Source organism: Amblyomma maculatum, chromosome 9 (genome assembly GCF_055883805.1).
Source record: "Amblyomma maculatum isolate TAMU_Amacu chromosome 9, ASM5588380v1, whole genome shotgun sequence".
NCBI lineage: Eukaryota > Metazoa > Arthropoda > Arachnida > Ixodida > Ixodidae > Amblyomma > Amblyomma maculatum.
This window is the reverse complement of record NC_139352.1, coordinates 83,623,576-83,644,655: the sequence shown is the minus strand read 5'-3', so window position 1 is coordinate 83,644,655 and position 21,080 is coordinate 83,623,576. Positions and strand designations below refer to the sequence as shown.

The 21,080-nt window shown below is 46.2% G+C and overlaps 1 long non-coding RNA gene across 4 annotated transcripts; it reads left to right on the top strand.

Annotated features, from left to right (window-relative positions):
* The first annotated feature begins 5,467 nt into the window (after nt 1–5,467).
* Nucleotides 5,468–19,773, top strand: LOC146179635 (uncharacterized). 4 transcript variants are annotated; one of them, XR_014700742.1, is made up of 5 exons: nt 5,482–6,183; nt 7,450–7,566; nt 8,847–8,908; nt 9,190–9,342; nt 17,612–19,773. It is a non-coding gene; the product is annotated as an uncharacterized LOC146179635 (long non-coding RNA). The 4 variants fall into 4 exon arrangements; XR_014700743.1 differs by having other exon boundaries at nt 5,468–5,994; nt 6,113–6,183; nt 7,450–9,342; XR_014700741.1 differs by having other exon boundaries at nt 5,471–6,183; nt 7,450–8,908.
* Nucleotides 19,774–21,080: the final 1,307 nt, after the last annotated feature.

Sequence of the window (21,080 nt, the reverse complement as noted above, 5' to 3'; positions counted from 1 at the left end):
AGAGTAAGCCTCCTCCGCCAGGCTTAGGATTTTGTTCATCGCATTTGGGCTGCGGGTGTAGGACTCCCAGTTAATTTGATCAAGGGGATCAGTTTCTTTAGCTCCCGGAGAATCGGGGCATCGCCAGATTAGATGACGTTTCAGAGATTGCAGGCCTCTGGGTCTCCTGTCAACTCATTATGCAGAGTAACATGAGGAAAGAAAAGATTGGCCTGAATTTTTCGCCAGGCCTTGCATTCTGAGGGTGTTAGAGACCTATCTGGTGGTGGATAGATTCGTCTGCTTTGTCTGGGAGTCTCAGAGAGCTCCTTGTATGTGATGAGGGGGTCTTTGTCTCCGGGTAGCGGGGTCTCTATGGCCGCTCGAGTGTATACATCTCGAGCGAGGCGATGCAGATTTCGAAAGACGAGGGTCTACCAGGCAATGAGGCTGCCCTTATCTTTCGAAACCTACAAGAAAAAAAAGATTCGAAATCCGCGCCGAGCATACGTACGTCATTATGACGTCATGGTTTTTTTTTTTTAATTAGCACTAGCTTTGAGGGCTGTGTGGCGGTGCGATCTTCAAAGTAGAAAATATAGTGCCAAGAAACTTGTGGCGCCAGTTTCGCTACCATGCTACAGTGAACTAACTATAACCATGCCATCGTTTCCGTCCCCTCGGCTTCAACGCAACGAGCCAAAATTAGCCGTTCTGAAGTCTGTCTGTATCAAGGAGGATATAAAATATAACCTCCTTCGTCTGTACTCGACCAAGGAGGTTATATAATTGGTTCACAGGAAGGGATTGGTTGGTTGGTTGTACAACTTTTAATTCCATCGGAAACGGGGAGTCGTGCGCCCGCGGATTAGAGGCTGGCAGGTAGCCCCACGGCCGGTCTCGAGGGAGAGAGCGCTTCTCTTCTCTTACGGCCTCTCCAATGGGGTCTGTTTCAACCGCCCGCCGCGCCTCGGTGGGGTCGCCACCGCCCCACTGCTGCTCCTCCGCTACAGCCGTTCACGCGCAAGGGAAACGCGCGCTCGCTTTTAGCTTCGCCCGCGTCAGTTGCAGCTGGCAGGTACTGACATTTCGCCCCTTATCGTTTATACAAAGTCCGTCATCAACATCGAACATTTATCGTGTACGAGGAATAAAATACAATCAACAATCCGTCACGCGCGCGCTCCTTCGTCAGTGCAGCCGTGCACGGTCGAATGAAGCTTCGGGTACACTTCAACATTTTTTACCTCTAAGTTTTGTACAAAATTAATTTACCAGGCTATGCAATCTGTCTTTGAATGTTTTAAGCAGGTGTAGCGCAACCTCACGTGAGTGCATGGTGAACTGTTGGGTGGAGATTCTGTCAACCGCTACCGTTTTCGTTTAGATTAGAAGAGGCACCGGCAAAAATTCATGGCGCGTCTCAGATTCAGAGTAAATAACAAAAATTTACTCATATAGTAAAAATTTCACTTGTCTAGTGGACTGGGCTGTTTTAGCTTCGTTCAAAACGTATCAGTCGGTTGAAAGACCGAAGATGTATATGTAGTCTCACGACTACTTTTAATCATTGAAATGGGCATAAACAGTTAAGCAGAATCGAAAAGAGCAGCAAACAATAAAAAAAAAATTCCTTCAAAGTTACACATTGCACTATATATTCATCAATTCATCAAAATGCGACCTGCGTCTAGAAAATTCAGGCTCGAAATCTTTCTGCATGGCTTGTGCACATAAGGAGTTGGCCTTTCGGTCTTCTCTGTCATTTTCCTGGTATAATTAATTGAGAAGAAGAATTCTGAGAAATTTTTCAAATATCAAAGAAACTGACCTAATAACGTAGCTGTTGTCAATTCCTTTCTGGCAACTCAGTGTTGAGTTCTGAAATGCTGACTGAATCAGGATCTTAAGTACTTCGAGAACATTTGTGTGTTGTAGGCAGCTTTTTCGAAAAAGAAAAGGTTTGTCCAATAGGGCAACAAGCTCTGGTTTCGGATGATGCAGTCCACTAGAACATTGTCCTCGTAGAAGAGCGTACTACATGGGGCTGCTTCTTTCGCTAGTTTCAAGAAGAATAGCGCAAGCGTAAGACGTCCCGAAGTTGATTAACTAAACGATATATCCAGCGACGTAAGGTGAACCGGAATATGTGACAGTGGAAAATGGGATGGTAGGAGATGCCATCACTTCCTTCCGTGCCTTGATTTTGCTCTCAGATGAAACGTCCGTCTTGACAATGTAGTCTGTAGTCATGTGCCGCTAGCTGTTACGGCCCTCGCATCTGGCATATGTCATTCCCTTCCGCACATTAACCTTACTTTCCCGAAGAGAGCCTCAATGGGTCGCTATATAAGGCTTGAAATGAGTCTTCAGTGAGAGTGTCCTTCTTTAACGCTTTAGAAGTTTCTTGCATACTTTCGATATAGCAGGTGAACTCATTTGTAAGTCACCGCACTGCATCACTGCATCACCTTCATCATTTATTGGCCTTTTTTTACCACTTCGAGCACAAGTGGTGTCATGAATATCAACCATTTTTTGTTTTCATATTAAGCATAATATCATGTAAAAAGTTCATTAAAATTTGCAAAAATAAATAATGTTTATAATGCCACACATTGCCAAGTATATGAATTGTAATAACACTTAAAACTCAACCCTACAACGTTTACTTTGACTGTTATACTAATACTTTATATCATGCAAGCATTTTGCAATTTACATTACATTTTTATGAAATTATTTTCATCTTCGGTGCTACATGAATGGTTACGCATCTAGCGCTGACAGACGGTTTTGCTGTTGCAGACGAGTTGCTGTCATGTTAGCCTTGAAGGAGCTTCGATGTGATCACTGCTCATTCAGTTTTCTTTTTGTTCCCATTCGTGTACAGGCTTGAGAAAATTCGGATTAAAATGAACAAAAGTAGCTACCGTGCCGCAATGTATGCCATGCTTGTCGAACGTTTGCTGAACGACAGTGTTTTTTATATCCGTTCACGTGTGGTACGTTGACGACATGCCGCTGCAGCATCTACCTTCTGTGCTCTTTAATTTCGGGGCTGCACTCTCCACGAAACTCGCGAGCGACAACACGAAACCAGGCAAAAACCACCCGCCGCCGCTGAAGCAGACGCGGAGGGAACAGTGAGCAGGTCGCGCCCCTTGCGGTGGCGGAGAGCGTAGCTCAAGGAGAAAAGTTCCCATTGTTCCCGCAGCGATTGAGAAGGCCGTAAGAAAGAGAGCGCGCCCTCTCCCTCGAGACCGGCCGTGGTAGCCCTTGGCTTGTTGCGGCCTCTTCCGCCAGATGGACGGTGCGGTGCTGGATCGCAGGGTCCGCGCTTCGCAGCAGGGTATCCCAGGCTACTCTACTTGTAATATTTTGTCCTATCCCTGGAGATTGTGGGCACTCCCAAATTATGTGGTCGAGGGTCCCTCTCGCCCCACAGTGTTTGCAGAGATCATTGTCCCTAAGGTCTGGTTGGTTGGTTGGTTAGTGGGGTTTAACGTCCCAAAGCGACTCAGACTATGAGAGACGCCGTAGTGGAGGACTCCGGAAATTTCGACCACCTGGGTTCTTTAACGTGCACTGACATCGCACAGCACACGGACGCCTTGCTTTTCGCCTCCACCGAAAAGCGGCCGCCGAGGCCGGGATTCGATCCCGCGTCCTTGGGCGCAGTAGTCGAGCGCCGTAACCACTGCGCCACCCCGGCGGTAGCGAACAAGTTTAGGAGGTGTTGGTGAAACGCCCAGACCGGGTTCATGAACGTATTAGTTTGTAGCCGCCTCCACGCGACAGCTTCTCTATTATTTAGTGTAACATCTGGCGGGGGTACCAGTCTACGTCCCAATTTATAATGGTCGATGATTTCCCCGTTATTTAGCAGACGCTCGTCGTATGCCCAGTGTTCGGGGGGCTCGACGGCTACCCGGAAGTAGGGAAAGACGCAGTATCTGTCACACTTGCTCTGTGGACAAATGACGTCACGCATACGTTTACTTTGGCGCGAATTATAAACAAGTTAAAAAAAAAATCCGCCGCGTTGCATTGACGAGCCTGCATCGTTTAAAGGTTGTTGCCTTTCAGCGCACGCCAACCTTTGCCATCTAAAAGAACTCGAGTTTCTGTTTACGTCCTTATTTATAAGCAGTTGCTCCAGCACAGTGAAAGTGGTTGGCAAAGGTGGCGGCATAGAAAGGCAGCAACACTTCCAAACACATACCAAGCATACAAATTCATAATGCAAATACTGCTGCAAGTCATGCAAGTACTTTGGCCATGTACTTTGTCCTTCAGCACAGTAAGCTGTTGTACAGAAAGTCTGGTAAAACCGGGCAGTCGTGCTCAGTTCGCAACGGAGTGTACCAAGTGACCAGTTATGGTCTTCATAAACTCATTGTTTATTGCATCAACCAAGAAAATACAGCAATCAAGCCCAACAATGAAAAATGCATGTCGCAGACAGCAAGAACAGTAGCACGTACTGTTTAAGCGGGCTAATCATTTCAATGATCACAGCCGAGGCATGGAAAAGGCTGGAAGTGCCTGCCACAAAACGTCACCAGATAAGAAACATGCATGTACAGAAAACAAAGCCAGGTGCATCAAAACATACGTGGAGCATAGAGCACTGGAATTATACTCTTCACATTTAAACTCTTCGGCAGAAAGCATACAGCAGTTTTCAAGGCAATTTCAAGGCATGCACCAGTCCAGACAGCTTTAGCATCAACAAACGTGCTTAACACGCATTAGAGCATACATTGAGCCTGTGTGCAATTCTCCAGATCTGCTCACCGGTGAAAGTCAGCCGGCTGGGATTAAGCGGTGTAATAAGACACCGACGGTTGGGTCCACGCTGTCGCAATGTGCCACAGAGCATCGCTTTCTCACTTTGTGCGGGTTCATCTTGCGATAAAACATAAAACGCTAAGCGCAATACAATGTTGCAAAAAGGCTTCGCACTGCCCGCACGACGAAGGGGACGAAACCAAAAAAACGAGGCTGCATGGGGATAATCAATCTCACCAAACGGCGACAGAGCAGCGACCAGCAAGGACGTCGAAATCTTCGAAAAAAGGGACACTTTCAGACTTGCGAACTAAATTTATAAGCTTTCCCGGGCGCACCAAGGCCCGCAACACAGCAGACGAGCAGCAGACAGCGGTAAGAAACCGTTTCGTGCTTCGTCAGCTTCGTTATCTCCATGGTTATCTCCGTTGCCTTGGTTACCTCTGGTTGCCTACTTCCACGGAGCAAGAAAGCTTTCCAAAGTTTCGTCACGGCCGATGCAACACCAAGGGAACGTGATAAGAAGAGGGTTGCAAGATTGAAAAAAAAATTAAGAATATCTTTGTAAAGTACCACACCTCATTCACAAGCGAAGTTATCAAATGTCTATTCTTTTTATGTTGATTGATACTTATTATTTGTAGTAGTATAATCATAATCATAATGGTATAATTTCTTAATCTGAGTGATTGGCCCCCCGACCTGTGGCTACGCTGCGGTACCGCTGAACCGCTTTTGTGCCCAGCCTTCGCCACCATTCCGACCATTCTACTTCCGCCCCTTGATCTAGACACCTACAAAAAGCAAATGAAAAGTAGAACCTACATTTGAAAAGTTTGGTTGCGCTAGTTGCGTTTGATGTTTTGGTGCCATGTTTGGTGCTTTGGTGGCGTTGGCTTCAAATGCGTGTGGTGCACATGGTGATGCAACGGATGCAGCTGGTTCAAGTGCCCCAAAAGCCAGCTGTGCTCGTGGCGTGATCAAAGCGCTGGAGTTTGTCGCGATGCTGCCAAGACACTTGCCTATCCAAGCAGCACTCCAAGATCTACCTTGTCTCTCCGACAAGACAAGCGTCTACGTTTTGTGCGCGCGAAGACCTCAAAAGGACGACCACCTTTCGTCACTGTTCTGAGACGCCGCTTGTGATTGCGTTGTACCTTTTACTTTCATTATTAGAAAAGTGCTGTTCATGGCCTCAGATGCATGGCAAATACACATAATGTATGGCTTTTTCTTTTTTGGAAATCTGGGCACCTGTATGGTTTCACCTCAATAACCTTTTACTTGTTAGTTAAGTACATACACTGCATTTACAAGTGCTGTCATGTCTCCTTTCCAGACTTGCTCGCGTGTGTTTTTGTACTAAAAGTGCGTGGCTCACCAACTTTGTGACACATGAAGGCACTGCACGTAAGTTTGAAAGGTTACAGCAGCCTTGTAGTCGTGGCTGATCAAAGTAAAGCATGTCAAATGTTAATGTGCTTGCAGTGGTTTTGTTTCTATATTACTTCTTTGTATAGCATGGCTATCTGTCATTTTTCTTTGTTGTTGTTTAGAGCCATATTTTTATCTGTTAGGTTTTGCAGCCTTGTTTCGCTTTTGCAATGCACTGTCTGCCTCGTCAAATTCTATTTCTGTTAAAGTGGTACCTTTCGTGTGTGTGTGTGCTCCATGGTCATAGAGACATGGAGCCTACCAGCAGTGATTCAGCTAGTTGGGAACGTATGTTCAGATATGATTTATTGTATACGCACGTGGCGTTCGCCAAACGGGGTTTCTACGCATGACACACACCACTTCACGCTGCTTCTAACATGTCAGATGCAACAGGCCAGAGTTGTGTAGTGGTGGTGTCTTTACAGGCAAAGGCAGCTTCGCCGAAATCGAGCAGGCATTCATATTTTTTTATGGCACAGCGAGCAATGGTACTACGTAGCGGTGAATGGGTGATTTGAATAGTATGGCCTGGCTTGATGCTAAGTTTAAGTTCATTAACTTTAACTAAGTATGCAAGCATGGGGCTGCTAATTACATTAAATCAAACTTTCAACTATCTTAATGTCTGGTTTGGCTTGTGTTTTTAACTACCCAAAATGACTCAGGCTATGAGAGAGGCTGTCGCAGAGGAGTCCGAAAATTTCGACCACCTGGGGTTCTTTTACGTGCACTGACATCACACAGCACATGGGCACCTTGCTTTTCGCCCCCATCGAAAAGCGGCCGCCTTTCACTCACTTTAGGTGCTGCTAATGAGCCATTGAATATAATGATCCTTCCATTGCAATTATCTAATTTGCCCTCCTAATTCATGTGGTTCAGTGATATTATCATTAATACGCAAACTACATACCGTATTTTCCGGTGTATAAGATGCAGTTTCTTTACAAAATTTTCGGTAGTGTGTCTTATACAACGATGCATCTTATGCGCATGTTTTTTTCCTCGGTTTGCGCGATATTCATATAGTCTAGTCCTATTGCCCTAACCCGAATAAATTGAAGTGCGTCTCATACAAGAGTGTACCTTATATACGAATTTTTTTGTCGAAAGCCTTTAAATATGAGGGGTGCGTCTTATACAAAGGTGCGTGTTATAAGCAGAAAAATACGGTACCATGCTTGTGACATTGGGATTTCTCTCGTACTTATTCCAATTTTGTCTGTTTTTATTTTTCAGACACTGGAGAAAGTGATGTCAACATAAGAATTTAACTGTGCTGGAGCAAAGATCTTTCAAATCAGCTGCTGCAAACCTTCACAAGCCTGCTGGACTACTGTCAGCCTGTAAAACAGTGTGCGCAAGAAAGATCACTTAGCCTGTAAAACAGTGTGCACAAGAAAGATTACCATAAGTGGCCAACAGCGAGAACGAGAAAACTTTAATATGTGGTGCTATAGTATCTGGAAGACATCGAGGGTGAAGTTAGTTGACTGCACTTTTTCTGACTTGCTGGTAGAGGTATGCTGATTTGTGACTGAGCTGAAATACTTTGAGGAGCGGCATCCTTCGCCTGGTTTTATAAGATAACATTGTAGCGCTTTTGGAATGTGTAAGTACTTCTGACAGTGTGAATGCAGCGGCATTTATGCTGCTATTTGCAAGTATTTTGTCTTGTATCAGTGGCCAGTTCAGCATCGTATACACAATCAGTAATGGTCTCACAGTGATGAAGAAACTAAAAATTCTGCTCCAAAAAAGCCACTGAGATGTTAATTTATGTCCAAACTCAAGCCTTTCTGGCAAGCCAGTGCGTGGCAGTATCAGTAGAAAATCACTATTAAGCAGCTGTGGTCTACCAACCTTCTCTGTTCTACAGTACTGCAAAACCTCCTGGCAGCCTCGTTGCTTGAGTGCCGGGAGTACCTTGTGTTGCCTTAACTCATACCACCGGAGCCTGGCTTGTGGTAATCTCTTCTTGTGAGCACTGTATACTGTGATCTCAGTCTCTGCTATACGCGTGCAAAATGAGTGAATTGAGCTGTGTTGAGTCAAAAGCGCAGCAAGGTGCTGCAAATAAGATTTCAAGGAGGTGTTAAAGATTTCGCTTCTGATCATCTTGTTTAGTTCAAAAATATTTCCTGGACTGTCATGGTCTGAGCATTTAGGAAAGCGGGACTGTGGATGTGGCCTTTTGATTGTTCAGTAGACCACAGTGCAACTTTCATTTTTCTGATTATGTATGGCAGTCTTCTGCCACACTTTTCTTGTTTACATCTGCATTTTTTTTCTAGTGTTTTGGTGCATTTTATGGCCCTAAATATGGGCATTATTTTTAAGGCCAACCTAGCGTGGATGCTAACTGAGCAGCTTGTGAGTGTGCCTTCTTCAATCCCTGGATCGAGCGTGTGATTCCATATGCAGTGAAATACGTGAGGCAGCACTCGTTTAGGTGTTGTCACTTATGTACTCATTTAAGGTGCAACATACTGCACAACATACAGCTAGCGGTTGGGTGTTTGTGCGATGGATTGCTGCTTCAATTGCTATGTGAATTGACAGAGTTCACAAAATCTGGCATGTACTGTTTGCTTTTGCATCAGAAGTATTATGACTTTCAGTTGTTCATAATGCAGGTGTGATAAGAGTGTCGAGAGACTGTCATTGCGGTCAAGGATGACACATTGCCCGCATACAGGTAACAAGCGTTAGAGCCTGCTCAGATTCCTCCGTGTGAATAGCCTGCATAAAAATCGCTACTCTATTGATAGCCTCAGCTATGCCTTATGGGACACTGCAATTAAACAAGAAGCTACTCTGGTTGGTTGCTTTAAACATTAAACGTATAAAATAAAAATCAGCCTAGAATTGCTAAGGCTTTTGCAGGATGAGCTATCTTATTATAGTGATTAGCAGAACATGGAGTTCATTCATATTTCACCTGATGTCAGTTACTTTTTTTTTCTTATTTTTTGCAAGTTGAATGCTGGGTGGCCATGCAAGTTGTGAAGCAGGAAGAGACTGAGCTGTTGCCCAACCAGCCTGCTGATGAGGGGGTTGAGGACACACCAGCTGTGCCGCAGGAAGATCTGGGACAATTGCCATACCAGCCTTCTCCTGGGGAAATTGCAGGTATGTTCAGTAAAACAGTCATAATTTTCTTTAAAGGTCTTCAATTTAGATGACCCCGTTTTGCAAGTTGGTTATGACAAAGGCTCGCAAATCACACCTGCTGCAGCCTCTAACTGTTCTGCTGTCTGGCCGCGTTTGTTACTACAGTTAAACCTGGTCATAACAAAATCGTAAAATGGTCCCAATCTTTATTTACATCCAGGTGGTTTTCACACGAGGAGTCAAAAAGACAATGCAGAATGGAAAGCAGATGAATTAGGTAATCTAAGGGAAACCATCTTTAAAGTGTTTACAGTAAATCCCCATTACTCAGAGTTATAGAAGCGGTGAAACATTTTGCAATAACGCTGAGGGCGTGGTGTGACCATGGCAGGCAGTTCATATGACACCTCTACGAAAAGGGCGGGAAAAGGGGGTTCAGGGTTGGAAGTGCTGTGCCAATTGCGCCATTCCGTGTCAGTCTGACCTGTCGTGCCAAGCTGCGCCAAAACTGCAATTTACGCGATTATTGACCATTGCAAGTATACAATGCCAAATTTAGCCGTTATCACCGGTTGAGCAACACTGGGTGCTCGCTATACAAAAGCATGCGGCCGCTTCCGCATCCACAACAGTTGGTTCACTCCAGGTACGTTTGTCATAAAGCTGTTATCGCCATGGCTTTTGCAAAAGCCAGGTGGCACGAGCTTTCTTGAATTGAAATTAATAGCAGCTAATCGATTCCACTACTGTCTGCAATAGTTGTCATTTTGACTATTTCATGAACTCAACCAGAAAATCTTTGGAATCATTTACTCCTAAATCATTCTGCTAAATGGGATACAAAATAAATTTTCGTGTGATTTTTTGGACTAAAGTAAATTTTTGTTTTAACCCTCATTTATTCAGAAGTTCAGGTAATTTGAACTAGGAGCACAGTCGTGGCCGATGACCATTTAAAAGGGACAAGTGCAAAAAGCGAGTGCAATTAGCCAAGGCGCGATGGCCAATCACAACTCTTCGCCTGCATCCAAAAGGGTAGATGTCAATGACGGGCGGCACATGGCAAATGCACCGGCGTCCAGCGACACGTTGAGTTATGATGCTCTCTGCCAGCGATCACCCTCCCCGAACCTGAATTGCAGATTGTAACGGTTGTTACACTAAAGAATTACTGCAACCGCTGAACGAGGGCATCGAGAGAGCTGAACCAGGAATGCTGGCAACAGGAACGGCCGACACTTCAACATCCTCTACTTTTGCCGATTGTGCTCCTTCTTGTTCTTCACCTCTAATGCAAGTGTCACTGCCCCCTCCTCTGGAGCATCGCCCCGATGCGGTGTTACCATCAGAAAGAAGAGCGATGGAGGAAATGCGTTCAAGAGTTACACCACAGTCTGACATCACGGATAGATTACATGCAGCCTGAAAGTCAGTCGGGGGGTCGCTTGTAATATAGCTTCATTCGCACCACATGCACAACATCGCTGCGCTTGGTGTTGTGCGATGAACGAGCTGGTGTGGCTGGTGCAACCTCATACGTTACGTCGCTGAGGCGGCGGACTACAAGGTAAGGGCCGAAGTAGCGGCGTAGTAACTGTTCGGACAGCCCGCGGCGACGAACGGCCGTCCAAACCCACACAGTCACCTGGGTTGTAAGCAATGTAGCGGCGTCCAAGGTTTTAGCGTTCAGCATCGATCTGCTGCTGACGGTGAATGCGATGTCTGGACAGTTGCCGTGCGCTGAGCACAAGTGGCGACGCCGACGTCAAGTTCCCTCTCACTGTCAGGGGGGTAGTATCCTGTCGACCGAAGACTAAATCGAATGGAGTGAACTGGGTTGTTTCTTGCTGTGCGGTATTATACACGAATGTTGCGTATGGAAGAATTTGGTCCCATGTTTTGTGCTCGATATCAACATACATGGAAATTATGTCAGTCAAGGTCCTGTTGAGGCGTTCCACCAACCCATTTATCTGCGGGTGGTAGGCCGTTGTGTGTCTATGGTTGGTATGCGTGAGCTTGAGCACAGCCTGAGTGAAGCGGGCCGTAAATGCAGCTCCACGGTCAGTAATGATAGTTGCAGGAGCACCATGACGCAGGCCGATGTTGTGGACAAAGAATTTGGCGACTTCAGCAGCAGTACCATTTGCAAGTGACGTGGTCTCAGCGTACCGTGTCAAATAATCTGTTGCGACCACAATCCACCGTTTTCCTGTGGATGACTTCGGAAAAGGGACGAGGAGGTCTATGCCAATTTGCTGAAAAGGGGTCTTTGGGGGTGCTATGGGCTGCAGATAGCTGGCTGGTTTCAGAGGGGGAGATTTGCACTGCTGGCAATCGCGACATGTTGCTACATATTTACGCACTGATGCTAGTTAACTGGGCCAGTAATACTTAAGCCAAATCTTTACTAGTGTGCGGCTGACCCCCAAGTGGCCGGCGGATGGTTCATCGTGACAAGCACTCAAGATTTCGGAGCGTAACTCGGATGGCACAACAAGCAGAAACGTCTCCTTGTTGCTGTCAAAGTTGCGCTTGTATAGGACTCCACGCCGCAGGATGAAGGACTGTAGTCCACGACGAAACACACGAGGTACACTAGCATTAGAACCCTCCAGATACTTAATGAGTGGCGCCAACTCAGGGTCAGTTCGTTGAAGCTGCGCCATACGGGAGACGCTGATAGCACAAAGAATAGGGCAATCTTCGGTGATGTCTTGAGTAGCCGGTCCCACGGGCGCTCGTGATAAACAGTTCGTGTCTTGGTGCTGCCGACCGGATTTATAGACGACCGTCACATCGTACTCCTGCAACCTGAGCCTCCATCTGGCCAACCGGCCAGAAGGGTCTTTAATGCTGGCTAGCCAGCATAGTGAGTGATGGTCTCTGACAACACGAAATGGTCGTCCGTAGATGTGTGGTCGGAACTTACTCAGAGCCCAGATGACGGCAAGCCACTCTTTTTCTGTCGTCGAATAGTTCCGTTCCGATCGAGAAAGTGTGCGGCTCGCGTAGGCGATTACTCGTTCTGCACCGTCCTGCCACTGTATGAGGATCGCTCCAAGGCCGACATTGCTAGCATCAGTGTGGACATCCGTCTCTGCATTCTCGTCGAAATGAGCTAGTATTGGTGGACTTTGAAGGCGGCGGCGGAGTTCATCGAAGGCTTCATCTTAGGTACTTCCCCATACGAAGGGTGTGTCATTTCGAGTCAAGGCTGTTAATGTCTCGGTTAAGTGAGAAAAATCTTTAACAAAGCGATGATAATACAAGCAGAGGCTCAAAAAACGTCGGAGGGCCTTCTTGTCAGTTGGGCGTGGGAAACTGGAGATGGCAGAAGTCTTGTCGGGGTCTCGAAGAACACCTTGTGTGCTGACAACATGTCCGAAAAAACGGAGCTCCTCGAAGGTGAAATGACATTTCTCTGGCTTGATAGTTAGTTATGCAGATTGGAGAGTTTGAAGGACAATTCGCAATCGCTGCAAGTGTTGTTCGAAGCTAGACGAAAACTTGACCACGTTATCCTGGTACACAAGACACGACTACCACATCAGACCAGCTAAAACAGTGTCCATCATGCGTTGAAACGTGGCCGGAGCGGAGCAAAGTCCGAACGGCAGCACCTTAAATTCATACGGACCGTCAGGTGTCACGAAAGCCGTTTTCTCGCGGTCTCGCTCATCCACCTCGAATTGCCAATATCCACTTTTCAGATCTAAGGAAGAGAAGAACCTGGCGTCTCGGAGTCGGTCAAGCGCATCATCGATCCTGGGGAGTGGGTATACGTCCTTTTTGGTAACATTATTCAGTTTCCGGTAATCAACGCAAAATCGCAATGTGTTGTATTTCTTTTTCACCAGGAGCACCGGCGACGGCCATGGACTTGTTGACGGTTGTATAACATCGTCTGCAAGCATTTCATCAATGCGTTCTAATAGCCTCCCGCTCTTTAGGCGAAACACGGTATGGACGCTGACAGACTGGTGGCGTAGCCGAATCTGTGACGATGCAATAGCTTGGCTACCGGCGTACGTCCGACCTTGGAGTTCGTCGCGAGGCAATCTTTAAAATCAAGTAGCAGCGACGACAGAAGGTTCTTCTGATGAGGTGACAACCCCAGGTTGATTTTAACCTGAAGGGCATTACGTGGTGCGGCATTGTCGAGAAGATTCATCTCCACGGGGCATAGATTCGGCAACCCATCCACGTCGTGAAGGAAGGCGACGCCCATTCCCTTGGCGAGGTGCTGAATTTCATTGGCGAAATTCGTCACCAAAACTGTCGCACAGCCGTCATTCAGTTCGACAAGACCGCGCGCGTTAGCCACTCTCTTCTCTAGCAACAGCGAAGAGTGACTGTCCGCAATACCTTCGTAGTCGTGAAACGAGTCGTTCCTCACTAACACCAGCACACTGGGTCATGGTGGCAGCATTATGTCGTCTTCAACAATACGCAAAGCGTTGACTCCTGGGTCTTCTGTGTCACTGTGCGCCACGGCTTGCTTCGTCAAAAATGTGACTCGCGCCTCGTGTAGGTCGATCACAGCACCGTTTGCCTGCGGAAAGTCGAGGCTCAGGATCAAGTCTCTCGAACACTCGCGCAAGACGACGAATTCACCGACGTAGACGAAACCGCAGATGTCGATTCGGGCTGTGCACCTTCCGGCCGGGCTAATGAGGTGACCCCCAGCCGTGCGAATGCTAGGGCCCAACCACGGCGTCAAAACTTTGCTCAATTCCTGGGCGAGGGCGTGGATCATCACTGAATAGTCTGCACCTGTATCAAGTAGAGCGACCATGTCTGTTCCGTCAATTTTCACACACAAATCAGAAGTAGCGCGTCAGATGCTGTCGCTACCCTGCCCCTGCGAGAAATCAGCGTATCGGTGTGTTGGCGGCGGAGGATCTTCAGTTTTCCCGACAGCAGCGGCCTTGCCTCCGGAGACCGCTGGAATTAGTTTTCCCGCTGTGGACTGGGAGAACGCCGCTCAGGATAGCTAGCATCTCGGCGAGGACTTGGGGAACGGTATCGTAGCGAAGATGACGATGTAGAGTCATAGCGGCCATATTCAGGTCGTGTCACAGGCCCACAGATGAGGTTCTATTTCGAGTGGTCGTTCGCCGTTCTATGGGCAAGGGTCGTCGGGCAAGAAACCACGCAGACCAACTCGGCGGCACGGGCAGGTCCTGTAAAGATGACCGGCCTCACCACAGTAGTAGCAAAGTGGCCGCCGGTCCGGTGCACGCCACACATCACATTTCCGTGGCCGCTGATAGACTGGTCGAGCAGGCACACAGGAAAGACCAGACTGCTGCACTGCTTGAGTCGTGGTATTCATGTCGTAGACTGGTGCTGGCGTCCGACAGAGGACAGCTGCATATGTAGGTCTGACCTCAGTCTGTCTAGGAATCTGAGAGAGTTGTTGCTGCTGCGATGCCAGGTGCACTTCGTCCCGGACGACTTCAGACAACGATGTAACAGACGGCGCGCTGGGAGACAGCTGGAGGGTTTGTAATTCCTCCCTGATGATCGACCTGAATAGGTCACGTAAAACGGCTACATCGCTCTCTAGCGGCATCGAAGAAACAGCGGGCCCAAGCGTGCTTACATCTCGATTGTATTGCCGGGCTCATTGCAGGAGCGTCGCCTCCATGGTGGTCGCTACAGTGAGGAATTCGGCAACAGTATGTGGTGGACTGCGCACAAGACCGGCGAAAAGCTCCTGTTTGACGAAGCTTCGCATGAGGTGGCGAAGCTTCGTTTCCTCGGCCATGGAGGGGTCAGCACGCTTGAAGAGGCGCATTATTTCCTCCACATACATGCGGACGCTTTCGTTAGTCTGCTGGTTACGGGAGTGAAGCGCAGCTTCAGCCTTCTCTCGGCGGTCTGCGTTGGGGAATGTAGCTAGGAGATTTTGGCGAAATGTCTCCCATGTGGACAAGCTGTTCTCATGGTTCTCATACCATGTCCTTGTGGAGTCCTCGAGTGCAAAATACACGTTGTCGTCACTCCAACCGTTGTAGCAGGCGACCCGCTCGAAGGTGTCAAGCCAGTCTTCCGCATCCTCGTACACGTCGCCGTGGAAAGATGGCGGTGTTTGCGGCGAGTGGTAGAGGATGGGCGCCGGAGACCTGCTATCTGTGGCTATTTCTGCTGGAAGAGGCGGTCGAGGCTGTGTCGTCCTCGTCGAGGTGGTAAGAGGCCCGAATTCAGGTGACTGGCCGCGGAGGCGGCAGCTTGGGTGCTGATGGATCGGTGTGAGATTCGTGTTCCTATTTTGTAGGCGTACGCAGGTTGGGAAGCGTACCCAGCTCGACTTCACCAGATGTGTAACGGTTGTTACACTAAAGAATTACTGCAACCGCCGAACGAGGGCACCTTGAGAGCTGAACCAGGAACGGCCGACACTTCAACGTCCTCTACTTCTGCCGATTGCGCTCCTTCTTCTTCTTCACCTCTAATGCACGTGTCAATATAACTGTTGTGCCCGCGCACAATGTGTGTGCTGTGGCAGGTATGGCAATGATCGGAAGTCCGCCATTTCCGAATAAAGCTCAATCGCATTCTAGTGTCACGGTTTTTTATTCGCTTTGACTCCATGCGAACCTGCGGCTGCCATTGGGCACACATATCGGAAGTTGCTCAGGGCGTCACTGTTCTTTTATTTTTGTTTTGGGGTGGTGTCCCGCTGTTCTAACGCATAACGCATACATCCCACGCATGCATCCACATTCTGCTTCCAGCTGATCGCATGCAGTTTCACTGCACTGCGCGCTTCGCCACAGTACTTCACTATGCGACTCTGCGGTGAGGCATCCTCAAAGCACAGAAGGGCTATTTTGTGCACAGGTATCAATTCAATTGAGTAGCACTGTGAAGCTTTTACGATTTTGAAGCAAACTAACCTTCTGGGCAGTGTGCGTACCCAAAGCAAAGTGCTTGATGAAACCGGTAATAATTGTCGTTTTGACCTGCGTTTCACCTCAAACGCAGACTGCTGTTATGCAGGTAAAATTACTGTAAACAAACAGGTTTTGGCATTTTTTTTTATTCCATTTAATAATTAGAACTTTAGGCTGATTTGAATATTTTTTCTGTTCTTTTGGGGACCAAATTAAAAAGAACTTTCTTTAGACGTGAGGAGAAAATGCTCCTAGTAGCATATAATGCCATCAGACTGCTCCAGAATGCTCCCAAATAGCCCATAAATTGTTCCAAACATGCTCCAAAATCGGACTTTTGCTGCTCCAAAGCTGCTTCAAAGTAAGAATTTTGCTGCTGCCGTGCCTACTCCAAAAGGCTAGAGCCTGCTTCTACCTCTAGGAGTTATGCCGAAAATGCCATGGACAGGTTAGGGGAGAGTGTGCACGGTCGCATTGCCCCTGGCAGAGGAGGCACCTGCATCTTCATGAATTTTCCCTCTTGCATGCGACCACTGCTACACTAAGCAGGCTCTTCATTTCGCTTTGCGGGCATTCAGAAATCATCTGACCAACCGCGTAGCAGCCATGTGTCCAGAAAGCATTCCCTAGTGCTATATTTTTCTTCGTCCTTCTTATTTTCACTGAGTTTGAGCATGAGCTATTCTAGTGTCACGTCTTGGAAGTGAAAGCAGCAGAATTTGCTGCATTTGCAACATAAATGCACCATTGGCGCTGAAGCCGTGCATGGTTAGATTAGTTTACTCAGGCAGGTACGGGTGTCCAGGAGAATTCCGGACGATGTGCCATCCGCCTTCCCCACTCCCACTGCAGTCGCTCATTACGATCGTAGATGCTCCTCACATATCAGTTCATGCTTTATCATCATCAAACTTCCAGAGTTTTGCGATATTCCAAGTAAATCAGCACTCGATAAATTTTCGGTGCGGAAAGTTCGTTATGCTAAGGTCAACTGCTGCAACATGTCTGTTGTATGGAGTTTTGAAGTAAATTCTTTTCAGTGAGGGCGATGTTGGGGGGTTGAAAAACTTCGTAATATCTAGAAATTGACTGCATGGACGATCGTGGCATACAGGTTTAACTTTAGTTCAGTTAGTAGAGAATTGAAATGGCAGCCTTATCTACATGCACATCACGATGTGAGGAGTGTTTATTTATTTATTTTTTTTCAGAACTTCATTTTTACTCATTTAATCATTCAACCTGTCAATTCGACATTCATATGCTGGTGTGGGTGTTGTGTAAGGACTGCCTTGTGTCTCCTTGTGCTAACGGTCATAGGTGTAAATGAGCCGTTACGTGTGGGATCATGTTTTATTGATAATACTTCTGATTTCAAACCACAGGCACGGCCACCATACGTCACGAGCATATCACACCACCTGGGCACAACTCTGAGACAACTGCCAGCACCAGCGAGGTTGAGATACGGCAGCTGTGCACGCACTGTGACATGAAATTCTGGACAAGAAAAGACTTGTTGATTCATTACCGCTCTCACACTGCAGAGCGCCCATACCTATGCTACTCCTGCGGCAATAGGTATAAAGAAAAATGCAACTTATTGAAGCATCTTAATATCCACACTCAGCGTCCATTCAAGTGCCAATACTGCAGTAGCACTTTTGCACATCAGGACAGCCTGGGTAAGCACTTACGCACCCACAAGCCCCGTTCATACTGGTGTGACATGTGCGACCGAGGCTTTTTGACAAATCAACGTTTAGGTATTCACCGCCGCACCCACACAGGTGAGAAGCCATATCGCTGCCAGTTATGCCCTATGGCCGTTGTAAACGCTGAGAACCTTAAAAGACACATGATGCGAACCCACGAAGGTGTAAAACCGTACCAGTGTAACAAATGCGAAGAGGCGTTCCGAGATCGAAGCGAATTGAGAGCTCACAAAAATGAAAAGCATGGACATTAATGAAGCTTTGCTGCATTATGCATGAAGCTTTGCTGCATTACGCCTACATCAGTTGTGGCAATTGACATTTCTTCTCATCAGTGTGTTGGCGGCTGCATTCACCACTTTGTTTTTTGATTAACAAGCTCATTTCCCTTACTATATGCCTATAGAGCTCACGGGTTCAGAGCTCCTCTTTAAATGGTTTCCTTCCAAAAGGAGAGTAGCTTAGCTGAATTTCATATCTGTCATTGAGACTGAAATTATGACATACCTAGCATGAGTTTCTTTAGGAGCAAAGCTTTCAGCGGCTGTAGCTAAATTTGTGTATTTACTGTGTAATAGTGGCGCAAGTGCAAGCATTTTTGTCACCAAAAGCATTTAAGGAATCGAAGTGAAACCAGCTGCTTGCCAAACTGGCACATTCTGAGTGCAGCTATTTTGACACTGCTTTGCAGTTTCCAGTATTGATGTCACTACAGCTCTGTCTCTGTGCTTGGAAATTCGGAGCTAGGAAGTCCTGGTCATGTCATATGCTTAGGATTGTTCGTTTTTAGGTAAAACCCGATTTTACCCAGTTTTTGCTACTGAACGTGTTCCTAAAAAATCGGGTAACACCCGATTTTACCTTGTTTTTGCCCCCCGAACATGTTCCTAAAAAAAAAAAAAAAAAAAGGGTAAAATCGGGTTTTACCCGAAAACGAACAACCCTATCATTTTTCCAGATTTCTGGAACAACTGTGCCCACATAACTTGTTGAAAGCTCATATGAAAGCACCTAAGTTTTGTGCTTAAATCTTCACAAAATGGGACTGCACTCTGAAACCGAATGTCTCCTACAAAAGAGAAAACCAGTTGAAAATGTGGAAACTGGGCGCTTTACTCGATCCATTCCAGAAGCAGCTGCTGAGTCAGTTGTTTGATGACTACCAACCTTTTTATTTCCGGGATGGACGATGTAGGCTCACTTCGCGAGGAGTTTAAACACTACTTGCTGAAAGCAAGCTTCACAAATGAAAGTGTTGAACTGATGAACTATTGGAACTACGGAACTGTGGCACTACCCCAGGCTAGCAAATAGTTGTTGACATTGTTGTGCCTAGCTAATGGCAGCTGTGACATTGAGTGAACGTTCTCTCAGCTAAGATGCTTCCTCTTGGACGGAAACCGAAATATTGCTCATGCAGATGATTACCTATTTAATAAGGGCATGTAAAATGTCAATGAACTGACCGTTGCACAGAAACGCCGAAATATGAAATACTTTCTTCAAAGCAACCGAAAACATAACCCTAATCATTACCCACCAATTAGGAGAAATCAAATAAATTATTAGTTTGTAAGTTTAACCCGATAAAACCCAAATTTTGGAATGTTTCCATGAAAAACCTGATTTCTCTCCTCTTATCAAATCGAAAAATAATGCCCGATTTTTACCCACGAATTTGAAAAAATATAAAAACCGAAAACGAATAACCCTAAATATGCTTTCCATGTTAGTGCTGTCTAGAATTGTTTCATAATAGAAATTTCTTGCTTTTGTTTGTTGGCTGCAAGAGCAGTCTCTTCAATATGAAAATAAAAGGAAAGTGAACCATGTCAGGCTGTGTGCTCACTCCTTCAAATCTATGTCAGATGTAAATGGGATGTTTCTATTTGGCCAATTGTGTCCCCATGCATGTCTGGTCTTTTTTTTTTTCCAAGAATATTGCTCATTAGGTGAACTTCACTATGCTATTGAAAAACGTTTTTATTCTTTAATCTTAGTTTAGGATGTTGATCTCATATATAACACTTCCGGTCCTATTGGCACTTGACTTCCCATATTTACTCTGAATCCTCTGCAACCAGGGAAGTTACCCTGTCAGGATATAAGGATCTTGCCATTGAGATAGTGATTTCTGAATTATATCATGCTTGAGCAGTTGCGATTGACAATAGCCAACTGATATGCTTGGAGAAAAGTTGGAGCAATGCAGTAAGTGAGGCCTCGCTTTTTTATTTTGTTACCTTTTTGTAGGGTATTAGTTAATTCATAAATATGACCTCTGCTCCGAGATTCCATAGGATTCATAGCAGCCCTTGAAGCACTTGGCTCCTTGATTTCTGTTATGTTATATTCAAGTACTACGGAGGTACTGGAATGTCCATCAAGTTTACATTTACTAAGTTTAGCATATTTGGGTGAGTGTCCAGCTGCAGTCTAATGATGAAGGTCGATCCAACTTAATTGCTAGCTGCCAAGCTCTTCTGATCAAAAAGATCTGTTTACCATAGCTCTTCAATATGACTAGTTGCGAAGTTTACCATATGCCCTGTGTATAAAAAAATGGGTAGTAGCAGCGCCTGCACCCAGTAAAGGAAACTGTGTGGAAGTTTGAAACATCTAGTTTGTTGACAAATGCACAACCACCTAATAACATCAGTTAAAGAGATACAGTAGCAAAAATTATTAAACTTTGTAGCCATAGAGATGATTAAGAGGAAAAATAAAAAGAAAGGCTATTTTCAGAAGGCAATGGCAGCAATAGCTGAAAGCATTTGTTGGCCACTTGTAGTTGTCACCAGAATTCATAAGTACCCGAAAAATGCGTGCTAAGTCTGGTCACTTCTTGAAGCGGAGTTTTCCAACTTGTCACTCGTGGTGCTGCTGGCAGGTTGTTTGAAATGCATCAGCAAATGACATCTGCCCATTACCGTTGTTTGTCTCGCAGATGCCGACAGTCATTTTCTTTAGGTTGCTTCTTCATAATACCGGTGGCTTCACGCTTAGACATCGAAGCATTGGCCAAAAGTCTTCTTTTTTGAGTTTCAGCCAAGCTACTGATATGGCATTTAGTGTTATTTACCAGTTATACATTGAAAATATGAAAGTTGTCCTATATCACAAAAACTGTGCTGTACAG